We start from the raw sequence: 26,855 nt of genomic DNA on the forward strand, positions 1-26,855 counted from the left end.
GGAGCTGCTGGAGAAAGTCCAAAACAGGACTACGAGGATGATCAGGGGCCTGGAACATCTGCCGTATGAGCAAAGGCTGAGAGAGTTGGGCCTGTTCAGCCTGGAGAAAAGAAGGCTGAGGGGGACCTGATCAGTGTGTATAAATACCTCAAGGGAGGCAGTGAGGAGGAGGAGGCTGGCCTCCTCAGTGGTGACCAGCGATAGGACTAGAGGAAACAGCCACAAACTGAAGCACCAAAAGTTCCTCAAGAACTTAAGGAAAGATTTCTTGACAGTGAGGAGGACAGAGCACTGGAACAGGTTGCCAGGAGAGGTTGTGGAGTCTCCTTCTTTGAAGATCTTCAAAACCCTCTTGGACGCCACTGTCAGGGATTACAGYAGGTCTGTGAGATCCCTGGCTCCCTTAGCRGAGAGGGTTAACCTTGAGGACTGTGGAGTGTATCTGTGAGAAAGAGAGGTTGCTTGGGTGGCAGAGGATTGTAAACAAGTCTGGGAAAAGTTTCGGCTGCAGAGCGGGGTGAGAAAACTTGCAGGGCTGACCAGGCTGAGGTTTGTCCAGTCACAACCTTGTTGTTGTGTTTTGCTGACTGTTGCAGCCAATGGGCCGGTGACATGATTTTGCATAGAMCATATAAAAGAACACTTGTGGTTTAATAAAGCGCTTTTCCTTCTTTCTCTCTCTTTCTATTCTGTTTGTAATTATTTCGACCAGGTGCCATTATTAGTCCGCCACGACAGCGACACGCCACCCTGTGCCACATGCTGTAGGTAACCCTGCGTGTGCAGTGAGGTTGGACTAGATGATATCTAGAGGTCCCTTCCAACCTTAAGGATTCAATGATTATCACTGCACAGGAAACAAAATGACTGGTATTACTGGCATGATGAAATGTAAGAATTTGTGACACAAGTCCGTACTCTGGAGTTTTCAGGTTATTCTGAAGTTAAAAGTTATTATTGCAGTACAATCACTTAGTTACATATTCTAGAGTTTCTGATACATTAGGTAATGTCCCATATAGTTATCTGTATTTCGTGCTCTAGAAAGATTATAGTCTATTCTGCAGTCAGATACTTGTTTTTATTTCATTATTTTAAGCATTTTTCACAGTGGAATGCTAAGCATCAGTATGCAATAACAAAGAAAATACTCCAAACCACATCTAAGAATCTATTTTTAATTATCTTTTTTTAAATTTTATTATTCATAATAGTATATAATATAATTTGCAGTAGTGTGTTTCCTTTTCTCATTTTTGCACCTTCATTGCTGCATATTTTTTGCTGGAAAATTTGTAATGTTCAGCTGGTGCTTTTTTTTTAATTTATTGAATTGATTTAAATTGTAGTTCAGTATTCCCAAAAATCTGTACAGGTGTGGCTGAAAAAATAGTAAATAGTACTGATGAAGCAAGAACAAGCTGCTGAAAGTGAGGAAACTCTAGATTATCTTTACTACAACAGCAAGTGTATGTGGAAGTACCTGGCTCTCTTGAGCTCCTTCATCTAATTCTTGTAGACTTTCTTGTACACTTTCTGTAATTCTTGTACACTTTCTGTAATTTAAACTGTGAGTGACCATGAATTCAGCACTCAACCCTTCATCCTGGAAGTTCATCCTGGATGTGAAATGCCTGTATTACCAGCCGCAGAGCAACATCATCCTACCTACTCAAGTAGAAAATATAACATATCAAGAGGTTCTTTAAGCTAGAAGAGAAATGTGTAAGAAGAGCCAGAGCCTGAAGGTAACACTAGACAAATTAGGGAACACAATTGGACATTTAAACATTTAGACATTTCTTCCAGATGTTGTTCAGTACTGAAAAAAGCCTGTTCAATTCCCAGGTTTTTGTTTGTATGTTTTTTGGTTTTTCTGTAAAGAGAGGTTCAGTTATAATAGCCCCATCCTCAACCAGAAAAGTGTGTGTGAAGGAGGAAATAACATTGTGGGCTTTTTTGAGATGGAACCTATTTCTCTGCCCACAGGCAATGGCAGTCATGCGTTCCCAAAAAACCTTTTCTAGGAAGCAAGGGGATATAATAGAGCAAAAGAGTATACAACAGCAATTTGGGAAAAGATGAATAGAAAATGACAGTAGGCAAGGCTATCAGCYATGGGCTGTGTTGGCAACAATTCAGTCATTCTCATTCAGCTGTTGAGGATGAGTTAATCAGCTGCTGATATTTGCTGCTGGTGAGATCTCATTCTCTGTTCAGCATCCAGGTCATGAGGACACTGTCCAACTATTGGGGGAACTCATCTATTTTCACTAAGGTAGGTGCACTTTCCAGAGGCTCATCTCTTTCTCTTAGGGAAGGAAATGTCCATGACCATATGAAAAGGACTGATACTCTGTATAGATGTTATTGATGAAGGAGCTGGTGTGGGCTGCTGTTTTTTTTTTTTTTTAATTTCAAATGAATTTTCACTGTCATAACTGCCTCTGTGTTATTACCACCATTGCTCAGATAACCAGCTTGTATTTTTCAACATTTTTTTCTCGCAATCACAGTTCCTGCAGTAGTCCATTTCCTGCACTTGCCTGAAATGAGCTTCTGAAGTTCATCTAAGACAGTAATAAATGGCTTACAGGACTTGATCTGAGTCCTTACCCCTAAGTCCTTGTCACTCCGTTCTTGAATCACAGAATATTTGAGATTGGAAGGGACCTCTAGAGAGCATCTAGATGACCCTCCTCTCCCGACTCCCAGTTGGTGGGGAGAGCTTTCTACTGTTATTTATTTATTTATTTATTTATCTTTGCCTCTCAATGGCATGAATTGCATTAGTGGTTTGAGTAGCTCCATTTTGAAGAGAATCATCATTTTATTTCCAAAATACAGTGGTGATTTGATCAAGGGCTTCCAAACTGCAAGCATTACTTATATAACAGTTAGGAAAACGTAATCTAGCACAACCTAGATTCTCTTACTTGCCCAAAGATGCCAACATCCCATTCCTAGGAGTATCTCATAGAATGCTGAGCTACTCTCATCTCTGTATATATTTCTCCCAAGACTTTTTAAGTAACAGCTTTTGATATAATGAAGGTGCTTCCATCAGAACAAACTCCAAAGAGGAGATCTCTGACTCTTTTTAGCTTTAAATCAAAAGAGATTCCTTTCTGGAAGAGACAGAGAAGACGAATGTGACTTGTTGATATCTGTACTGGAACAAGTATATTAAACTATGTGTTGCTTAGGTTTGACAGGCTAAGTGGTTTTCTGGATTAAGTTCTGTTAATTTATGAATGAATCTACGTATCACTGTGATCACTCTTTCTGTTTATAGAAAATTTTAAAAAATCCTGCATTATACAGAAGGAAACTACAGATACASTGTTTTCTTGCCTTGCACATCTGTAAATCAAGAGCATAATGGATTTTAAATATACGTGTCTTTTTCAATATTAAAACATATCCTCGATGGAAAATCTGTGGATTCAACATCTCCGTTGGATACTATAGCAATGCATTAAGTGATCATAGTTGCTTCAGAAATGTATATGTATCCCACAGCATGCAAGTATCTAATCATATTCTTATTTTGACTGACTGGCTTTGCTATGGGTATTAGAGGCCAGAGAAGAAAGTCAGCTAGACACAAAAGCAAAATGGCAATAAGAAAAGTAATAATATTTTGTGACTAGTGTTCAGAGGTACCCAAACTAAAAAAGAAAGTGTCCTATGAAAATCTTTACTATAAAAGTCAAGAAAAACAGAATGCTCTAGATTTCCTTAATAATGTTATTTGGACACTGTAACAGATTGAACACGATTCTGCCTGAATTTTTTTTGAATACAAGGATATTCTTTGACTGGAGTAGCACAGATGMAGCTGAGACAAGAGCTACAACAGATCACTACAACAAATTTTGGTCCATTTTACTCTTGAAGGTCACATACAGTCATATAATACCACCACCGTGTAGATATTTCCCAGAACATAGGAATATAGCATGTGCCAAATGAGTGGGAATGATTACAAAGAACCTGGCATATAGTGACTATGGAAAAGCACTTGTCATTGAATGGAAACAATCCACAATTTATTGTTCCCTGGCTAATCACACACAATTAAATTAGACACAAAAGAGCCACATGAATACTAGAGGTCTTTCAACATTTACAAATAGAAATGCAATATTTAAATAGAGGTTTGTTTTTATGAACATATCTCTAGCCACATACGAAGCCTTTGTAATTGTTCAGTACAAGGATTATGCAAGTATTGATCTATACGTAATAGATGTTTTAACATTTTTATTTGCTTGCTTAATTGTCTGTAAGATATATTTCATACTTATTTCTTTACTGTATTTTAAAAAAAATCTTTGTATTCGCAGGGCAAGCGTTACTTAAGGCTTGGGCTCAGAGGGACAGACCCTGAGGCCAGAGTGTGCAGTGGCAGCATGAGGAAAGTTCAGTACTGACTGTACCAGACTTGCTCTACATACACCACACAGCTGGGCTGAGCATGCATCAAGAAATTCTACATCATTCTCACTGTGGATGTACCAGAGCTCTGTCTGCTGCTTACTAATCCCTTGCAATGGACTTGTGTGCATTTTTTTCTGCTTAGTTTAAATTTCTTTTGCCATGACTAGCCTCTGAAAAATGCATAGTGAATACACTGAGGAGTTTTTATCTTTATTTATTTATTTATTTATTTATTTATTTATTTTCCTGGAGCACAGCTCTGTATAGCTTTATGAAATCCTGTGATAAGCTCAGCTTGTTTTATAGTTAGTGAGTTTTAATAATAACCTCTTTCTTAGAATGTAAGGACATGTCCTGTATCCCTCTGCTTTCCTGTATCCACTCTCTTACATGTGACACTTTGSGCAACCTATAGCTTGAGGACTCAACCCCATAAGCTCATTCATGCCTTCGGCAGCAGCAGTTTCATAAATGTCATGCCTGGTTTCGGGAGCTAAGCTGACAAGGCTCCCTACATTACCAGTGAAGAGAAATTACTTCCTCCAGCGCAACTGAGCTCAAACACTACTCTCTTTCCTATGAGGTGACTCATTTTCAAATGGATTTTGAGAAAGGGGCAAATATATTAGACAGTGAAGATTCAGGATATGGGAAGCAAGGAAATGGATAGAACAGATAGGAAGGAGAGGTTAAATAATGAGCAGAAAGAGACAGTATGATTAACTTTTTCCAAAAGGGCAAAACATTATTACAGTTAGATTGCATATGAATTTGTTACTGTGTTTTATCCCTGCGAGGAATTTCTGTAGTTTTCCTGGGGTTGTTATTGATCACAGCTGAGGAAAGTGTCCATGAGACAATTTCCATATGAAAATACAATTCACAGATTGAGAAAGCTTGTGGACCCTTGCTATTGCTAAAATAAAAGGCTCAGAAATTACACTACAGTAAGTAAAACAGAGATAGCTATAAATAAATAAAAGCACAGATGGCTGGGCTAGAAATGGGGAGATCTCTGTGAGAGTCCTCTCACAGGCCTTTCTCTGCATCAGTCTGTCATGAGGATGGTCAAATCTGGTTTTATTTATTTATTTATTTTATTTTATTTTATTTTATTTTATTCTCTCACATTTTTCTCAGCCTCTCCATCCTTCACCATGGATGTGTGACCAAGCTTTCAACTCATATACTTGTGGATGTAGCATGTCTGTCAGCAGCCTACATTTTTTTTTTTTTTTTATACTCAGCTGATTCCTTGTGATGCCATTAGCTCCATGGCAAAGAATTTGATGGAGATGTTTATTTAGAATTTGCTTTTGCATAGAACCTTTCCTTAGAGTGGTGTTTCTGTCTCAGGAATATGTGTATATGCAAGCCTTCTGCAATTTTAGCTTTAAGTCTAAAAAAACACACTAACATATAAGATTTTCCCAAATATTTTTAAAAAGTTTATTAAGATTAAATGAAATAGCACTTTCTACAATATTTCTACTATTCTTACATTCTTTCTCCATTTCTTACAATTCTTTCTTACAATTACATTTCTTATAATTCTTACATTCTTTGTACAATTCTTCTACAGTTTCCATAATTCTTATCAGCAGAAAAACAGATTTTCCTTGTCCCCAGGTCTTTTGCCATGTGCAGGAAAAAGAAATGGCTAATATCCTGCAGGGGATAACTGGAGAGCCTCCTTTTGTGTGCAGGGTCCCTTTGACATCACAAATCAACTCCTGTATCTCTTTCTTTTTCCCCAGTTTTAAGAAAAGAGTTCACGTCAGGGTTTACATCTACTTCCAGACAGTAGATCAGGAAAGTAAGCCTTTGGGAGGATGGCTTGCACAAAAGTCTGCAGTCGAAAACAAAGACAAAACTAATCAAATGTACTTGACTCTAGGGTATTCTAGTAGATATGTGACGCAAACACAGTTTTTATTTTTTTCCATGAAGGCCTATTACTTTTATCTTTGTCATGATTATTTTTATTTTGTTTTTATATTATGTATTGCTGTGAATAGCACAATGGATTTTCTTTCATCACGGGTCAGATTATTAGAATGTTTAAATTCTTGGTGTAAAAGTGGCACTGAATATAGTGAAGATATATCTATCTCTATATATAGAGATATGTCTTCCCAGAACTTTGCCAACTATGTAATAAAAATAAAACTCTAGGTAAAAGTAGCTTTAAATGAACAGTGTCTTTCTTATTTTTCTTTTAATCTGTAAGAAAAGCATTTTCAATGTTTTCTTTATAGCATTCAGGGAAGCACTCCTGAAAATCTGCCTATTTAAGATGAGAATATACATGGAGATTTGCTACAGGACACATTTCTATAATATTATAAAGTGACTCTCCATTAGTAAAATCAATATTTGCAGTGTTTCTCAATTTAAAGTCAATGGGGCTCCGTTTGAATGTAGTATTTGGTCTGCTAGACTATGTCCTCAATTTCTCATCCTACAAAGAGCTGAAATATTGAGAAAGGTTCCACAGAAGTTAGTAGTGAGCCTGACAAGATTTAAAGATAAACACACACACAAATCTGCAAAAGTGATTTTTTTCTTTTTTAGTAGTACATAATCAAGGAATAGATATCAAGCATGAGAGGCAAAGTTAAAGTTAAGGGAAACTTCTGTTCTGAATTTCCTTTGGATTAAAGTTTCACATGCTTTGTTGCAGACCAATCTTTATCTCTTTTATTTGGGAAGAATAAAGAAAACAAACAAAAAAAGATCAATATAGAAGAATAAAACAAAAAAAACAATAGTATGAAATGAACCTATTTTTGTTCCTATCATTGTGCAGGTCAGTGATGTGCACATATAGAGCAGAAAATATCTGGGGTAATTTCAGGGGCAAGACTAATAGCTTCAGACAATGCTAAAATCTAGAAAAAWCATTTGCTGTTTTGTAAATGCTTCAAAATTTAACTCAAAAAAAAAAAAARAAGAAGAGTCTCTCTGCACACATCAGAGAATTGTATCTTGCTCTGGTACATTTGACTCAACATGCATTGTCAATTTTGCTGCAGTTGTTATATAAGCAACTTCCGTTTTGTTTTGATCTCCCCATGGCTTTGCATAACACACTTCTTTTAGCTTTTTTCTTTTTTTTTTATTTTTTTTTTATGGTAAACTATTCAAGAAGTACAAGAAAAGCAAACATAAAAGCTTCATACTAAACTCTAAAGCAAAAGTAATTTTTGTGAGGGTGTGACATTCACCTATTTGATGAGCTACTGCCTGCTGAAAAAATGATGTTTTAAATCATCATTTACCTCTATTTATTTCTATTCTTATTGTATGTGCGATTATAATCTGTCTGGAAAGCCAGGCTAAAAGGGAAAGAGGCAAATGTGTGATAGCTGAATTATTTCTGTGGCTGAAGAGGTTGATTATGTGTTAAAGCAAGTCTAAACGAAGTGCTTCAATCTGGTGAAAAATTCACATTTCACCTACTATATTTGTATGTTTCCAATGCTAACAAATATTCAATTTCAGCTCCAAACTCGCTTGAGCATCTTTCTGAATTTGCACCTGTGCTGTGCGAGGCTGGCTTGTGCACTATAGCATGGCCACAGCTTCAGCCAGCTGGAGCTGTGCACTGTGGGCACTTTTGGGCGCAGTGGAAGCTGGCTTGGAAACACCTACATCACATGGAACTCTATGCTATAACCAGGAAGCATTTTCATTTGTCAAGTTTTGATTAAAAAGTATCACAAAGATTTATTTCTAATGCAGATATGTGAACCTTACAGAGAAATATACTATACACTCTTTTTTATTATTAGTATTATATTCACAATAATTGAAAAGCATTGTCCCAGAAGCATCAAGTTAAAATCTCCATATTTTTGCTATTTCTAGTGCCTTTTGTGCATCATATGCATTATTTTATTATTTTTTTTTCTTTCGAGTTCTTTGAAGCTGTCTGTGTCAAGCCAGTAAAAAACTATCACYGTCTTTCATGCCTCTCAGCTCTCAGGAAAGGGCACAACTCTCTATAGAGCTCCCATACAAAGGTGTCTAAAAAGGAGTCGATAAAAAGAACAGGCAGCAGAATCCCTGCTATCAGCCATAACTTGCTTCTTTAAATGATAGTAGCAGTGGTCAATCCAAGCAGGAAGTTTCACCTTGTTCTCACTTTTCAGTTTCTTTTTAATTATTATTTATTCATGTCCATATAAGGAACTCCATTGAAGTTGACAATTGATTTCTAATATATCCACCATCACAAAATCAGGGTACCGTATGAAAGAATTGATAGCAATATTATCAGAATCTAGTTTCAACTACATTCTGTACTTCTCGTTATGATACATTGAATTTTGGAGGTTCATTTTTTGATATGGATTACAGAAGGGAAGTCCTTGAACTTCTCTATKATATACAGAAATTAATCTCATATTCAGTAGTTAATGCTAAAGAAAATGTGACTTATTTCTAACTTTTTTAATACAAAAAAAAATGCAACAAAAAGAAATATATTTGTAATTCAAGATGTGAGAAAGCAAACTCTAACTTCTGCTACCGAACGCTTGCTCATTTTTTGCACCAGTGCCAGCTCATTACTCTCTAACAATTATTTCTCACTACTGAGCAGAAATTCAGTTGCTTCAGAAGCAGTTGCTTCACAACTATTTGAATAAAGAAACAGATTTCTGACTTGGTCTATCTAGAAGTCTGATTTCAGTTTACAGGCTCACAGCTAATTCGAGCTATGAAATGGTTAGGTGTCTAGATAAACTTGCCTCTCTGTGAGGTGTGATAGGTCCTTCTCTAATCTCTTAGACAGCTTTCTTATATTGAGAGCACTCTGCAGAAGCCATGCATGCACAGAGACATACAAAAATATATATATTTATATATATATGTGTGTGAGAGAGAGATTTTTATATATATGCACAGACACATGCACTCACAGAGTGCAATATAAATTTACATATACATGTTAACATTCTTTCCAACCTGACAGTGCCACCTTAAAAGTCAGRAGTACTGGGAGGCTTGCTGCAGTAATATAAAGGGAAGTCTACTTTGATATTTCACATCGGTGTGATGCCTAGAATTGTGTGGACCAGACTCTCCCTCTGGGTGTCCTTGTTCCACTGCTTCTTCCCCCTCAGCTGTCTTTCTTTCTTTTGTACRTCTACCTGTCCCCTTCCGCTAGGTGCCTTTTTCTTTTATCTTGAATTTTCTAAAGAGCAACAAGACAAACTGTGTTGTTACACAGTTTGATACTGTTCACTCTATCACAYACTCCCTTTCCACAGATAAATCAACAAAGTGATAGAGAACATTTTGAGGGGGGAAAGAGCTGAGGCCCTGAAGTGATGAGAAACTGCCCATATTACTCATTTTCAGGGCTAATGAATGTGCATAAGGGGGTATCCCCCCTTATGGGAATCCATCCTTCACCCCACTGGTGCTGAGCAAGGCATTGCTTATTCCCAGGCTGCATAACTTAGTGAGGGTTACACGGCTCCACTGACGTAGACTGGAGCTGTATCTGCCTAATATTAACAGCTCCCACAGTTCATGAATCAGCCTCATCATAGCATGCGCTCTTCCAGAAGCAAAAACACCAAAATATTTCCAAAAAATATACAAGACTTGTCAATGCTGCACAATGAAGTGTAAGGCGTAGGTAGGGGAACTTGTGGACACTTTGCAATGACACAAGTGAAAATGTTTTGTCTGTAAAAAAGTCTGTAACAGCCTGAGAATATCTTTGTGGTTAATGATGTAGTTTGCGATAAGTAAATATACAAATATGTTTAAAGTGTTATTCATATGTGAAATCCAATCTTAGAAGACTGACTAAATAATATATGCTGTTTGAAATTGCTGTTGTGTACTGATTTCTCAGTTGAGAAAAGGTAGTATTTTGTTTTGTCCCACGAAAAACATTGTGCTTTTCCTTCCATGCATGTATATTATAGGGGGTCAGAATTTTCTCTGCTGCTAGGAATTTACTTTCCTAAATTTTCATACTGGGATTACATTTAACTTTTTACTATAATGATGTGATCTGACTTCCACGTTGTCTTCTGCAACCTCTCTGCTCAAATTCCTCTTTCTTCCATCCTGTGATGCTACTGAGACGTCTATATATTGCTGTATTTTTATTACATTGAGAGTTTATGTCCTTGAACACGTATCTTTTCATGCAGCTTTATGAACAAAGATTCCACTGCTTTATGTCTAAAGTAAGGTAATGTTTTAAATGCCAGCCGAGGAGCACTTCCTGGCTGATGAACTATTCTTAGAACAGTTACCCTTCTATGTCTGAAAATACCTCTACCGATTRCTACTTTCCAGTGTTGATTCTACTTGCTGATTTTCAAATAAAATTAGCCCAGTGGTTTAGCAAATAGTGTGAAAGATTTTCCAAATTCATATAATTTCAGTCAAAGCACAACTATCCTTTTACCTTGTTTGAAAAAAGAATCTTACTATAATACTCCAAGAAGCAAAAATAAAATGTCCTTTGAATTTAGAATATGATCGCTATCATTCAAAACACACAGAGACTAAAATTGTTAACCTCTGGGGAAAGTGTCTGAATGGATGAAGAATACTTGGCACCGTAGCTGAATACATGAAGCATGAAAACACGGCATGCCATTAATTAAAAGGACAACATTGACCAATCAAAAGCACAACAATGGTCTTGAATTGCTGAATTGTTATCTTGTGTCTATTACTTTTAATTAGCATTAAAGAATGCTCAGGATTTAGCATTGCTTTCTTTCTCTTAATTATGTAGAAAAGAATGCAGGATATGCTTGAAGTCATTTGCTTTGCAGAATAGGAGACTCTGTGCTCTAGCTCTGACATTCATGCTCCTTGGAATACATTAGTGCTGGATTTAGGCACTATTTGTTGACACGGATTGTAAACTAGTATATTATTGTTGCAGACTATTTGATGTGTAACGTATTTTTCTTGAAGGTGGTGAGCCATAAATCATGCAATATTAATATTTTCACATATAAGAAAATCATATGAACTGACTGAGAAATACCAAATATAAAATGATATAAGCCAGAATGTTTTCAAAATCATATATAAAAAGTATATAAAATGCTGTTCTTGTACATGGCATGAAGTCTCAGTGCATTGATGATAATGCCAGTAATCATTAGCAGTGACTGTATTTTTCATAAATCACGACTTTAACTCCTCCACCTCCTCATAAGGAATGTATATAGAAGATTTGTAAAAACCATAATCAAAAATGCTCTTGGAAAATGCTAACAAATAAAACCAAATGGGTAGGAGGAACACATCAATAAAAGAAATGTGGCAGAAGGACAGAAGCAAAAATTAGATTAGGTGAACAGTGGCTATCCTAAAGGTGTTTATTTGGAAAAGAATGGAAAAAAATATGGACAAATAAACCTGACTGGATTTCGGAAGGGAAAAGGTCAGTGAGACACATACAGAAAATCTAATTACTCTCTCAGTTAAAAGACATCAATGAAGCAACAAGAAACAACTAGTAACTGCACATAGATACCCACCAAGATGATGTTCAGAGAAGAGCACTCATCAAGTACCTAAGTGAACAAATGCACAAGACGTAGCTTCCTTTTACAAGTGCAGATATAATTCAGACTAATTCATTATAGAAAAGTCACACTGACTTTGATGTTGAATGATTTAAGTCTTTACATTTTGATAACCTCTACTCTCACTTACATGCAGATAACCCCATTAAATTTAGCAGGAAGTTGTATGTATCCAAAGATGAAGTCTGATCCTATGTGTGGTTTTATAGATCTACAGAGCATTTTGTTTTATATATGAAAGTAATCTTTTAAAGAGAGAGCAAAACACAGTTTAAAATCAGTTTTGAAGAAAGAGTAAACCAGAGTTTAACAAGGGGCACAAGATATAATCTCGCATAGTTTTTATTAAGTTTTTTAAAGTCATCTTTTATTTACTTTCTGCATTGCCTGCTAGAATAACCCATTGGATTTCCATAGTTTCAAGTCAGGTCAGAAACTCCACAATAATATCGTCAGGTTTTTGAGAAGAAGAGGAAAGCCAAAATATTATMTTCTTGTAATATTTGTAATATTAAAAGTGTTTCCTTTGTTTTTTTTTTTCATTCAAACCCTAGAAAGCAGGAGAATGCAGAAAAGTTGCAGACTGCAACTGAGTCTCAGTTGCTGATCTAGAGAGTCAGTTTCTAATCTTTCCCACTTGCTTTGAACAGACTGTCGAACCTGGTTTCACATAATATTGTATAGCAGAACCCCTTGTCTCCAGGCAATGCTTCTGGCATGGAACCTTCTTTTCCCAAGGGTGAAAAGATGTGTAAAGAGGATGGGGCAAAGCTCTCCTTTGTGGTGGTCAGCGACAGGACAAGGAGTAATGAATATAAATTAAAACACAGGAAGTTCATCTCCATATGAGGAAGAACTTTTTTACAGTGAAGGTGACAGAGCCCTGGAACAGACGACCCAGGAGGGTTGGGGAGTCTCTTTCTCTGGAGATCTTTCACAATCACCTGCATGTGACCCTTTGCCACTTGCTTTTGGTGTCCTTACTTGAGCAGGGAGGCTGGACTAGATGATGTCTAGAGGTCTCTTCCAACCTTAATCACTCTGTGATTTTATGATTAAATCAGAGACTGTGACTGTTTTCCTTGTTTCACGTCTATCTTTTCTTCTCTCCTTCCTAAACTACACTGACCTACAGGAATTGCTGACTTAGCTTTCAACCATTTACTGTATGTCCTACAAAAATATTTTGAAAAATGGAAATTAGGTTATAAACACTGGCTCTTATTGCGGTGTGTCATACTGGTAATTTATTACAGAATGGAACAAGCAGTGTGCTGGATTGCTGGATTTTTTTTTTTTTTTTGAAATACCTTCAGAGTTTTCAGTCCTTTTTCCAAACTCAAATTTTACCATTATTGGTTTTCTGGAGATTTTTTCATTTATAATTGATAAAATTTTTTCTCTCCTAAAAATAAACAAATAAATAAATAAATAAATAAGACAACATGGAATTTATTGAAAGGAATCACATGTGTGATATGTTGTTCAAAGTATGAAAATAGAATGTGAACTCATATACTCAAATTATAGCTCTGTACTGATTTCCTGTACTAATTTGCCTGTGTTGGTGAGTAAATCAATTACTATTTTTGTGACTCATTTTTTTTTTCATTTGTAAAACAGGAATAATAAAACTATTTACTTCCTAGGAGTTAATTACTTTTTTAAAACAGGTTTAATTACTTTTTTTAATGACCATTATATGCATTGGATGGTAGATTCTGTGTAAGTTGCAACATGCTGTTGTTCCCATTTGTCTTATCTGTCATGGGATTTTCTCTGCTTTCAAAGTCTTAAAACATGACTTACCCTTAACTGTAACTCGACCCTCCCTCATGCTGGATGCAGTCTGAGGAAATATACCATAACAGTTGTTTCTAGGAGTTATATTTTATGTCTCTGGATAGATTTAGATCTAGAAACCTGGAATAAACCTAAAAGTTTTCTTCATAACAGAATAAGAATGGTGAATACAGTATTTTTTTTTCTGCAGGTGTGAGAAATTGTCTGTAATAATTTAGCATTTTGTATCATAGCTGTATACTCATAGAAATGTAAGAATGTAATTTATGGTATTCAGCTGAAGATAAAGTATAATCTAGATATGTCATTGAGGTAATTCCTACCAAATGCTTTTATGTTAAATATTCTGAAGGTCAAAACCATTAAATCAACAATCTTAATTATCTTGTCCAGCGCTAGTGCAGGTCTCATCTGAGACTGTTAAGTAATGTTTATAATGTACTATTGAATATTACAAACAGTTTTCTTTTTCAAGAGGTGACTCATTTTCTCTCTTTTTTTCATGAATGAATCATCTTGCAAATCCTATGTATTTTTCATCAGACACAATAAATGGGCATATTGGTGCAGTCAATTGCCTCTATAACTTTAGAAAAATCTAGCAATCCAAAGCTATCATTTTTGCATGTTGCAGGTRCTGCCTACTAGGAGGAAAGATGTACTTGGATATTCTTTAATTAAAGTTTTAATTACTTCAGTTAGCATCCTGAAAAAAAATGAATTAAAAATTCTGCTGGTGAGTGTCCTCTAAGGTCAGAAAATATTGACAATATTTGTACATCCACATGTGGAACATGGGTGTCATGTGTTGTCGTTGTCTTGTAAGTTAAACCTCATAGTTTACAAGGCTCAAAGCTTCCTCCTTACTACAGAATATCCTCTTTAAGTAATCCTTTTCTTCTCTTTCTGCTTAATCTTCTTTTTTTTTTTTCCTCGTTGACTCTGTCTTGCCTTGCGTATTATGAGCTATTTCAATAGACTGGAATGACCTCAGTGAAAATAAGCTTAAATTGGATAAACACTTCCACAGACAGCAACATACTCAGCTTTGTGTCTATCTTCTGCAAAATAAAGCCAGCATTGTTATACCACTTTTTTATGGGTAATACAAGGACTTAAAGTTTCAATGCCAAAAATATGCAAGAGGAGAAACTTCGGTGCAAATATGCAAATTCATTAGTTTTACAAAAGGATATTATAGATATTATAGTGCTGGAAATTTGTATATGAGAAGTGATATTAGAAAAAAACAGGATTAAACAGTTAGAATAACTCATGGATAGCACAAAACATTTTAATCTTTTGAGATTGTTCTCAGCACTCTAGCCTTGGTCTATCAATGTGGTTCTCAGGTTGGTTTCTAACTCCTGAATGAAAAAAAAAAAAAAAAAGGTGAACACTTTCCATTTTGTTTCACCAATTGGTATAGTTCAGATATTCACAGTAGACCATCAAATCAATTTGATTTAGGTGCTTATATGTTCTTTAACAGAATCACAGAACGGCTGAGGTTAGTAGGAAACTGTCGATCATCGTGTCCCCCTGCTCGAGAATGGTCACTTTGTGCACCTTGCACAGGATCACATCCAAGTGGGTTTCAGATATCTGTAGAGAAGGAGACTCCACAACATCTCTGGGCAACCTGTTCCAGTGTTCCAATGTTTGAACTGGAGAAGCAAAAGCGGAAAGCAATTCAGAGCCCTTTCTTCATTGCAGTCTAACACATTTGGATAGCTGACATCTTTATGACCTCTGTGCAGCTACGGTCTAATCTTTGGTCGAGCCATGCCCACCGCCTGTTTTCATAATAACTTTTGATGTGAAAATTCTGATTTTGAATCTTTGCTCAGCATAAGGTCTAGTGGTGACAGTAAGTGAATCCCCTAGCAGTCCTTACATTACTGCCCTAACAAGCTAGTCCACTGTGAAGTTAAGGATAGTGACCACGGATTGCYCCAGTTATGGCCAACTCATAGGGAAGGTATAAGAAAAGAGCYTGAATGTCCAAAGTTAGGTACAAAAGGAGTGTAAAGCAACATTTATACTTTGAACCTAAGCAGTGCCAGGAAACATGTCTCATACCAAGACTCTTAGTGTCCTCAGGGCCTTGATACTCCATTGTTAATATTAGTTTGCAAGGAAGTCGCCAGAGTGATGTTGGCCAATTAACAGTATCAAAACTATTCAATGCAAACAATCCTAATTTTGTAATATTGCAGCAGCTTCACTACAGCATGCTGCTCCTATCCCTACAGCAAAACTGGACTGACCCCACAATGAAACATGCAAAAAAGATCTGTTTAAGTATATTCAAAAATACATTTAAAAGTACCCATAGGTTGACAGTGTGCATGAGATTCATCCAGCCCAGGATAGACATCGGCATCCCAAGCAATAACAATCATCTTCATGTGTATTCACTGGAAAGAAATGGAAGCTCCTGAGAACAGTTCGTCTCACAAAAAAATAATGGCTAAAATAGGTCAGAAGACTAATGCTCATAAAATCCTTTTTATATATATATATAYACATAAAAGAAGCAAATATGTCTAGTTCTGAAGTAGATGTAAAATGTAGCTGGCTAAAATTTGGTCAGATGGCTTTCACCCTGCATTTTTCTGTCGGTTTGTTCCTCTTTCTTTATTTTTAAATGTAATTCATATTACCTGATGAGTTTCAAAGCAGATCTGCCYTGCTGCAATAAATATTATTATGATAATTATTTTCAATATGCACTAAGGCTACACTGCTTTATAACAATCCAGAGACAGAGGAGGTCACCAGCTGTCAGTGCTTCTGAAAACAGGAAGATCTCCCATACACTCGTGTTAAAGGATCTCTGGAAGTGTTATGACAATATAGTGGTAACTGAAATATATTCTGGGCTGTTTCTCTGCACCAGGAGACCATTATTATGATAATTTAACACCTGTATCACTAGTTTTGGGTAGTGCAACCTGTAATCAGACTCTGAAGCAATCTCTTAAATTACAATTTAATATATAACAGTATTGGTTCTGAGCATTTGGATCACAGAACGGGGAACACCTCACTGAACCATGATTATGATAAGTGGGATTTTCCATAAAGGAGGGCAATATCATAATTCTATAGTCTTGAAATGTAGCCARGCTTGACTGAGTATGTGTCTCTAGCAGGATGGCCCATTTTTTTGGCTGTGTGACACCATATAGGATACTCTCATGAGGCATCTTTCTGGTAATTTAATTTTGAATAGGCACAGTAGACACAACTAATTCTCCTTCAGGMCATAGTTTTGAAGAGCAGTCAGTATAACTCAGGAAAGTGTGGAGTCTTGCAAAAAGAAAGTTTTATCAATGCGACATCTCAGGTATTACATGTGGAGAAAAAAAACCCCAGCCAAGTGGAGCTGTCAACACAGTACTGCATACCTTCTGCCTCTGATATCTCAGCGATACTGACAAGGTTTGGGGGACAGTACGCGCCTATAAAGCTCTCTGTCAGAAGAGATGAAAAAGGAGAAGGTACCTAACCTACTCTTCCTGCATTCCTTTTGAGCTGGTTAGGAAACAAAAACAAGTCATATTTCTTTTCCCTTTCCCACCTCTCTCTCTCTCTCTCTCTCTTTTTGTTTGGTTTTTTTTTTTTTTGGTTTTGAACTTCTCTTAACTATACTGAGTTGAAGGTTACCTGGATTGGAAAGGAAATGATTAAATCCCTGGAAAACCAGAGAAGTTGTATGTTTATGACGACAGTCTGAATGTCATTGCAAGGCACAAGGGGTATTGCAGTGTGTTACTGTTAAGAATCATGCCTCTCAAATGTCTNTTTTTTTTTTTTTTTTTTTTTTTTTTTTTTTCAGCTATGTAGCTTTTTGTACTATATGCTATTTTGGAGAAAATACTGTTTATTGGGGATTAATGTTCTTCATTAGAGAAACTGCAACCTGCAACATGTGAAGAATTTGAAGCTACATAAAACCCTGGGACTGGATAGAGGACCAGTATCTGAACTGTTAGGTTCAAGTAAAAAGTTAAGTCTTCACTATTGCACTTACTCTTCCCAACCCATTCCAGGTCAACCATAGTGTAACACTGTAATACTGCAGAACAAGTAAGCAGATCTTGTGTTTCTTTTCTGTTTGTTTGTTTGTTTGTTTGTTTTTCCTCTAGGCAGAATTGAATGGCTGAAATGAAAAAGCTGAGTGAAATCTGTTTTCCTCTGAAGTTCCTCTTTGAACTTTGAATAGTTTAGGAAAAGATAAGTAGTGTGGTCACATTTAGCTAGCCCATTTTCAATCTTCCAAAACTCAATGAAGTCTTCTGAAAGATCTACCTGAAATTTAATAATGGTTTTAATAAGCTCTTGAGGAGGAAGTTCTTAGTCACTTTCCTAACTGAAGAAAGGAGCACAGTTTGTTGTGGAGAGGGACCTTTATGGAATAGCACTACTTTAGTTAAGTCTTAAACTGTTGTATTTCCTTGAGTTCTCAAACAGTAGTCAGGTATAACTTTCAAAAACTCCTAAATAACATTTTAAGTTATGGCTGAGACTGTCACCTGGAAAGCTTCAAATCTCATTCCACAACATCACTCTTCACCCGTGATTGCAAGCCAGCTGAAATGTCTTATCACCTAGCTTTCTTGAGATAACATTCACTGCATGCTTCAGTTTCTCTTAAGGCTGTTGGAAAACATCTGCCAACTCCTGACATTGCTGAGTCCTTCCAGCCTGAAGTTCATACCTCAGTCCTAAAGCAACTTTCATGTCAAGCCTGCTCTGATAGACATATTGAAAGAAAAAAGGAAGGGAAGGGAAGGAGAATAAAAAGAAGAATGTTGAACATTGTGATATGAAAGACCCATGATTAAATCTCTCCTGTTCAAAGATATCCTTCAAATACTTTTTTTTTCTCAATAAATGTGCTAGTATTAGTAAGGTAGTAACAGCACTAATTCAGTTACTTTGGCAAGTAGTGTCATTTTGTATGTATTTGAACATCTCATGTGCTCCAGCTGATGCTTCATAAGAGCAAGTGCCTCCTTTAGATGCTGTGTCATTTTTTTTTTTTGCCCTGTGAAGGTGTTCTAAAAATACCAAAGGACATCTCAAAACATGACCATCTAAAGGTAACTGTAGCTCTAATAAATTTAAGTAAGAGCCTATGTAGCTTTTATTGGAAATAATTCCAAAATCTATCTGTTGAAATATTTTTCTGCCTCTGAAAGAATATCAAACTTTTTCAGAGTCTACACTTAGCTCCAAATGGAGACTTTGGTGATTCCAATTTCCACATATTGTCTTTGACTCTTTGTCATAACCCAGATAAATACCCTGGGCAATGATGACACCAGACAGGTCACACTGTAGTGTATTCCAGTGAGCAAGCTTATTTTCAGCTTTAATGTTTTCAGTTAGATGATGTTTGAATAATGGAGTTGTAAGATAGAAGGCTGACATATTCTACTTATTTTTTTTTTTCAATCATTTAAAGATACAGATTAAACCCTTGGAGAACCTCAGTCATTGAACTCTTTTCATGGCATGTCTTAGAATTTATAGGAACCAATATTGAAAACTCTATTTAAATCAAACAAATACAAATGAATTACACTCTCAGTGTATCCATAAGCTTTATGTTTCAGAACTACACAAATTATATTGTGCACACATAAACTGAAGTAGCTGAAAGGTTTATCCCCTGACTGAAACTGCATGAACTAATGACTCATGACCTTCACCTGTATTAATTAGAACCTGTTGCTCCATAGAAATAGGAATAAAAAAAAAAAGCACTGGAAAGACTGAGGAAATCCATTGTGCAGTGCTATATTTCACACATATTACTCAGTGGAAATGAAGGACTGATCCATGTAGTGATTCAAATACAGTTTGGAGACTTCTATGTTTTTAAAGATGAATGTCCGGACTGTCTTTTCTATCTTCTGAAATGATAACAAATATGAAATATATGTATTTCATTTGATAAACAGAAATATTTTTTAAAGTTTTTTGAGGGAATGAGTGAGAGAGGAAGAAAAAGAAAAAAATTTATATGTCAGTGTGCTCCTCTTATTTAGGAGAAAACTAAGGCACATTTGATTTGCTCTGAGATACAATTGTGCTGTAATTTCTCTCGTGCCAACAAATACTTCATCTCCTCACACRTCTCCCCTTGTTTCCCATTCCACATGAAACAAAGTGTTCCCTATAAAAATTTGCTGCACTCTARGTGTAGAAGCAGATATCTGAATTAGGTGTGTAAACTGCCAATGCAGTAGGTGAACATCTAGGGTGGATCTTGCTAGTCCAAACAGATAGTCAAAGTTTCTGAGATGCTCTGGGATATCTAAAATATCCTAAACAGGCTGGTGGATCTGATGTATAACCAACAGACATATTTCCATTTTTAGATGGCAATATCTACTCATACTTGGAGAACTGAATTCCACCCTTTGTGGCTACCTAGCAGGCTTCATTAATCACATTGAGCAGACATYTTAACTTTGAATCAAATGCCACCTTCAGACTCCTGATGCAATTGTCCGGAATAGGTGCCTTTTGAGAGAATATATGGGAGATCTATGACCTTCTGAAGAAATAACTAGAGCCAAGAGAGCAAGCCCCCTTCTATGTTCTGAGACAATTTTTAGAAGGACAATTAAACTGATTTTTCTTTTAGTTAGAGATAATTTTTTCCTGTAGTATCCTGTAATCATTTAGAACATTCCAGATGTTCTAAATTGCATTTTAGAACATTTTAAATCTGCATTAGAACATTGCAGATTAAATAATTATTTAAGCTTGCAGAGTTGTAACTACTCTTTACAAACTGTGTTCCAGCATGCCCAAAACAAGTGAGTGCACATTCTGCTGCATTCATTGTACTGAGCTAGACAACCAGTATTTGTGCAGAACACATTGGCTAACAATAATGCTAATGAAAAATACAGTATTTGATAGCATTTGCAAGTTTCTGCATGTTTTTACAGTCACTCCATTCAATTCCACATGAGCAGTGCTCCCACCCATCACTAAGCTTATAACCATATCCATCACTCCCCAAATCRTTATTCTTTTCCACAGATGCAACTTCTCTTTCCTTCTCTCCTCTTAGTGAAGTGTATGTCATTCCAAGGATAAAGGTTTTGTACAAGAATAGGTAAGACAGCCAAAAGATCTTTTATCTGTTCAGGGGCTCAGTCACAACTCTTCCAAAACTTCTGAGTGAATCCCTCTGACATTTAACTCTGCTATATTTAATGCTGTAAATACAGTTAGAGTGTTTAGAGTTAATTTACAACTCCAGAGGACAGAGTTAACGTGGTGTGAGTATACACTATAAATCTGCATTTGATAACATTCACAACAGTGGAAGAATTCAGGTCTCCCATATCTATCTGAAGACATAAGAATTTTCTGAAAATGATCTATTATAAATTAAAGTCAGTGTTCTATCTAATTGAATATATGTTCATTATCAATATTTTAAATACTTTAGCTAGCCTAGAAATTGTGAATTTATTTTCTATATTATTTTCTTTTTCATCTTGATGTCTAGGATGTGTTTTTCTTTTTCAGAAGTATTCGCTGATATTTCTGAAGGTAGTGATATTTGTGTTTTGGGAATAATTCTTGCAGCAGTGAGTCCCACAGCTGAAGAACAATAATTAAGACAGTTCAATCTGTTTTGCTCATGAAGTACCTTCTCATGGATCACAGTTCCATTTTTCCTTAGGAATGCATCCATCACAACAGATCATGATCTTGAAAATTACAATATTAATTGAAACTGTGATACAAGACAGTCTTCAACTAGGCAGAACAACTCAGTATGGTACCATATCTACTTAATGACCTGAAAAAAAATGAGTCAGTTTAAACTACATTATTGTCAGAATTTACTTTAAGGTCTTGAATATTTTTAAGTATTTGGACCAGGGCAGTGGTATTAAAAGTATACCACTTTTAATATGGGCCAGGGCAGTGGTGTTAAAATGCATTACTATGTCCCTGCAAAGACAGCAGTTACTTTGGTGACATAGAAGGTTACATTTTTTTTAAATAAATGTGCTCTACATGCTTATGGCTAATACTGGTMCAGAAAGCATAAAATAAGTGTTTTAAATAATCTCTCTATTGAAAATCAATATTTTGTTCCCTTATTATGATCACAGTACGTTACATAAAAATACAATAAAATTTGTGTTACATTTTCTTCAAGAACTCTTTAAGGAGTCATAAATAGTGAAGAATCATTTTGTCCCCTGGATCTTTTGTGAAAGATCTGAAAGCCCTAAGTCTTTTAAAGACATGCTCATATGCCAACTGCATTTACTTTGTATTTATTTTTACTGGGACAATGCGTAGTGGTGGGCAGTAAGTGTTTATATGTGGAAATAAGCAAATAGAATCTCTGTAACTGGGGAGATTAAAATGTAATTGCTACTTTTATCTTTTTCATTCTTCAATATAATATTTTGATCCTATTTAATGTTTTACAAAAGGAGTTATATAGGATTATTGTCAGCCTTTGAAACATCCATTTAGGACCTATAATTAGGAAGATGCAAGGGAGGCCACCATTGACTGCAAAGTTTGCTTGCATGGTTCACTTTTTATCTGAGTTGTTGAATTACATTTAACCTTCTCAAACTCTCTAGTTGCTACTTTGCCTACCAATATGATTTTATATATGTGGATTTTGTTCAGAAAAAAAAAATCAAAAATTTCAGAATCATTTTGTTTTAGAAGTTCTGTTATTAAATTATGAATAATGACAAAACAAATGATTTCTTATTATCAACTGGAAGAGCTAACTTCAATTAAGTTTATATTTTTTCTGGAAAAAAAATATATTTTGCAAAAGGACCACATCACAGAATGGTATTGTTCCACCACAACTTCTTTTCAATACTCCACCATAAATTAGACCCAGATTTCATTTAAAATCCTGGCTATAGGGCATTGTCAGCCTCAAATCTGAAAGCCATGTAACTACCTTTACAAGGCACTGCTCTCCAGTCAATAAAAAACAGACTTTCTGCAAAAGTTRCCATGCAAAGACTTTTTCTATATCAAATGTGAATGCCAGCTGTTGTATCAATTTGGAGACTAAATTATTCCCAGAATTAACTTGAATAACATGAATGTTACAATGACTTCTGCAGAGTATTTTGTACAAACCATAACCATAGCAAGGTCTTCTACTGGTATCATTTTTTATATCAACTTTTAATGAAGACTCAGGCATAAAGGACAAGTACCATAGTTTTCTGTCAATGTGCAAATATAGTCAGAGAACTCAAATTTATGAAAATGAATCACTTACCTGAAAGGCCAAAACTACCCAAGTATGGAGAAGTAGCTCATGAAAAAAAGATATAATGTTGGAGTAAACACCAGTAATTTAGTCAAAGCCGTGACTGATTCCTTAATGGAGAATGGAGAAAAAAAAATCAATAAAGCACTAATTATCATTTTCCTTTTACKCACATAAAATTTAATAAGAAATATTGTAACCTATATTTTCCATGGAAAACTTTTTTCTTTTTTTTTCCCCTCAAAACAAAAGGATGTTTCACAGTGGACATTCAAATTTTCTCTGCTTTTTGGTAGTTAATGTCATTTACATCTCTGCAAAGTGTATGAAATCTACTTCCATAGTTGCTTGCTAATAATTTGTGATCAGTTTACACATGATCAGGAAAAAAAAAAGAAAGTGGAAAATGAAGGTTAAAATGATCATTTATTTTTTAAAAAATGATAAATTTTACATTAGAAAACCATTAAAGGCTCTGAAAGAGAAGTTTGTACAAATGTCTCTCAATGTATGTTGACTTTTGCCTCAGCAGAAATGCAAAGATGACTAGATATCTGGGAACTTTGAGGTTTTTTAGGAGATCCGTGAGAGGCATTTCTGGAGAACGTGAACTTTGAGCCAATGTTCAGCTATTCTTTTAGAAACAGATTGTATTGAAGCAGTTGTGTTGGCAAACTATGGTGAGTTTATGCTTTTCTAATTAACAATACTTCTGTGAAAATTGTCTTCACACTCCTCCATCTCCCCATGAAAGAGGAGGAAAAAAGAAACAGCACAATGGTGTCTGGTCTTGAAGCAGCTTGGTGCTTTGCTAGACAATCTGCCCAAAACCAAAGAACATTAAATACAATCCCTAGACATGTGGATTGCATTAGGGATGGAATAAGAAGCCTTAACTACATAGTTCTTGGCTTTTGTTGGATTATTTTTACACAGCTTTTGTTTTTAAGGGGGATTATGGCACACATGGTCAATAAGATCACAGTCTTTTCAGACCCCTGAAATTATTCAAGGTGTAATGAAGTTAGTTAAATATGGAGAGAAAAGCTGCATATTTTATTCTCATGACTTTTGGAGTTTTAAGTGAGAGCGTATTGCATATTTTAAGAAGATTATTTTAATTATTTTTAACATTAATGGGAAAATGTAGGTGAGAACAAAGAAAAGTTGATACTGAAAGGACATAATCTGTTTACAGTTACAGTCATTCTCCATTTCATCCATAGTGATCATGGGAGACCCTTCAGAGCTATTATGATTTTGGCTGAAGTGCATGGGACACTGCTATTTAACTTCCATGAGATTTTAATATAACCATTATGATTCCTCTATCAAAATCATAATCATATGTTCTAGAGTAATCATGGTATATTATGCCAATAAATACTAAGGAATTTCTTCATGCACAGACCATTGACATAATAGACTATAATGTTTTTTTAGTGCTGCTATGGTCTGCTCTATCAATGCCTACTGAGGGAAACTTTAAAGCACTCATCCAAGTACATAGGGTAATACAATACATAATAAAAATCTTTATGAAGTTTTTGGAGATAAAGAATTTTCTGCATTGCACTGTCCATTTTATTTATAAGCATCAAAATTACTAGTATACACAAGGGACAAATATGATATTCAAATTTTCACTTAAAGTTTGACTATTCATAAACTTCAAGAACCATTTGAAACAATTTTTTGTGTGTCAGCTTTCTCTTTTCCTAATTTCAAAATTCAGGAAAAACAAAAAGAAAAAAAATGATACTGCTCCCATTGACTGATCATTTTATGAGAATGAGTTACAGTTGTCTCATATTCTGATCTGAAAGCCATGCCTTTARTTAGAGACTACTGTTTAAATATTCTTTCTATAAAACCGAAATAGATAAGTATCTCCAAAGTGCAATCTGGAGGAATGTTCACAAACCAGGCACTGAAAATGAGCGGGACGAGCCAACCACTGAAGGATTTAGACTAGTTCCCTAACAATTAATTGATTAAGTCACAGGAAATATATCCCAGTTCTTATGTGGAACGTACAGACACTGAAATTTTAGTATTTCAACTACTCTAAATTACATGGAATTATATGGAATTAGTTTAAGACATTGAAAAGCATCTTTCATATTATATAAGGTAGCGCTGAATATCTACCACTAGCAAATTTGAGCATGCCCATAGTCCACTGTACAAATTGTAATATAAATTAGTACAAAAGACTTCCTGGTTTTTATCTTGTCCTATCTAAAAATGTTTTTAGTCACTTTCCAGGCTTATTGCACAGGTCTATTATGACCATACCTTACTTGAGGCTCTAAAGATAGCCTGAAGTAGTTGATCTGCTTGTAGAAAATGATAGGGAGACAGCAGAGTGGTTTATGCCTGAGTATTATTTGAACATGTCTGTTCTTTGCACTGTGGAAATTCATAGCTGTTCACAGTGAAGTTTGGAAATGTAGCCTGAGGAGGAGTAGCTAAAACTTCTTGGTGTCTTAAAATGATAAGAAACTTTATGAACCTTACCTCTCTTCGGAAAAGCTAAGACTGTCAGAATTATCAATGAGACCTCTGAAGCCACTGAGCTAAAAGTGAATATACATCTTAAGAGACATATGTAGGCTAAAACGTTTTCAGCAAGGAGTTCCTCTCCTCAACAAGTATCACTCTATTTTGTTACCAAATCATATCTAGCTTGCTTTCACCTAGATTGTGCTCCATTTCATGAGATATGAATGGATTGAAACTCTGGTATCTGAATATGATGAAGGGAGAAATAGACACTGGATGACTGATGACAACTATAATGCCCAGTCTTCTGTGGTTCTGTGATTTGCCTGTAAGTTACACATAGGTACTCACTGAGGGAGGAAAGAGACAAGTGCGAATTGCCAGTTTAGTTACAAATTCATTAAGATGGCTTTTCACATGAAAAATAGCGACAGCGGAGGGAAGTTCAGATCTGACTAATCATTATTTAGGCAGTTGAATTGAAAAAATAACTTCTTACTTTCTTTATAAATTAATGAAAACATGGAATGAATATGAATCTCTTAGACAATGAACATATAATTTCACCAGTGAAGTTGAGGAACGTACTGTAAAGAATGTATTGAAAGACTGGCTTCTACAGTCCAGAGATTTGACCATTTGTCTGGGATGGAAAAGAAACACTGAATACATAGTGATATATATACTGATACAGCAATTTAAAGTCATCCCTTCTGTATCTTATGCCAGCATCTAAACACAGTGAAAAGTCTCTCTGATTCACAAGTCTTTCTCAGAGAATAGATGTCTTCTTGCTACATTGTTTCAAAGTCTAAATTCYGTACCAATGTGAAATGAAAATAAACTTAGAAATTTTAAAATTTCCCTATGAGTATAGCTCTGTTTTCTGTCCTTACTTTTATCTAAGGTAAAGATACCTACATCTACACCTAAAACACAACCGAAATATTCTGCACCTTATATATGAACTGTCATTATTATTAGTAATATGAGTGGTCATTGGTTCTCCCTGTGGCAATAACTAACAGGGATATGTGAGAGAGAGATATCTCTGATAAGAACTCCCATTTTTTACTCAGAACTTACAAAACAAGGAAATATGATGAGGAAGAAAGATCAGAATCTTTCCTGGCTAGAAACTTGATATTTCCCTATCAATCCTAAAATGGATAAGAGTATCAATTGAGAGGAGAAGAGATGAACCAGTTTGAGCATCTAATCAG

This window comes from Nothoprocta perdicaria, unplaced genomic scaffold (assembly GCF_003342845.1).
Source record: "Nothoprocta perdicaria isolate Ctin4 unplaced genomic scaffold, notPer1 scaffold_246, whole genome shotgun sequence".
Lineage (NCBI taxonomy): Eukaryota > Metazoa > Chordata > Aves > Tinamiformes > Tinamidae > Nothoprocta > Nothoprocta perdicaria.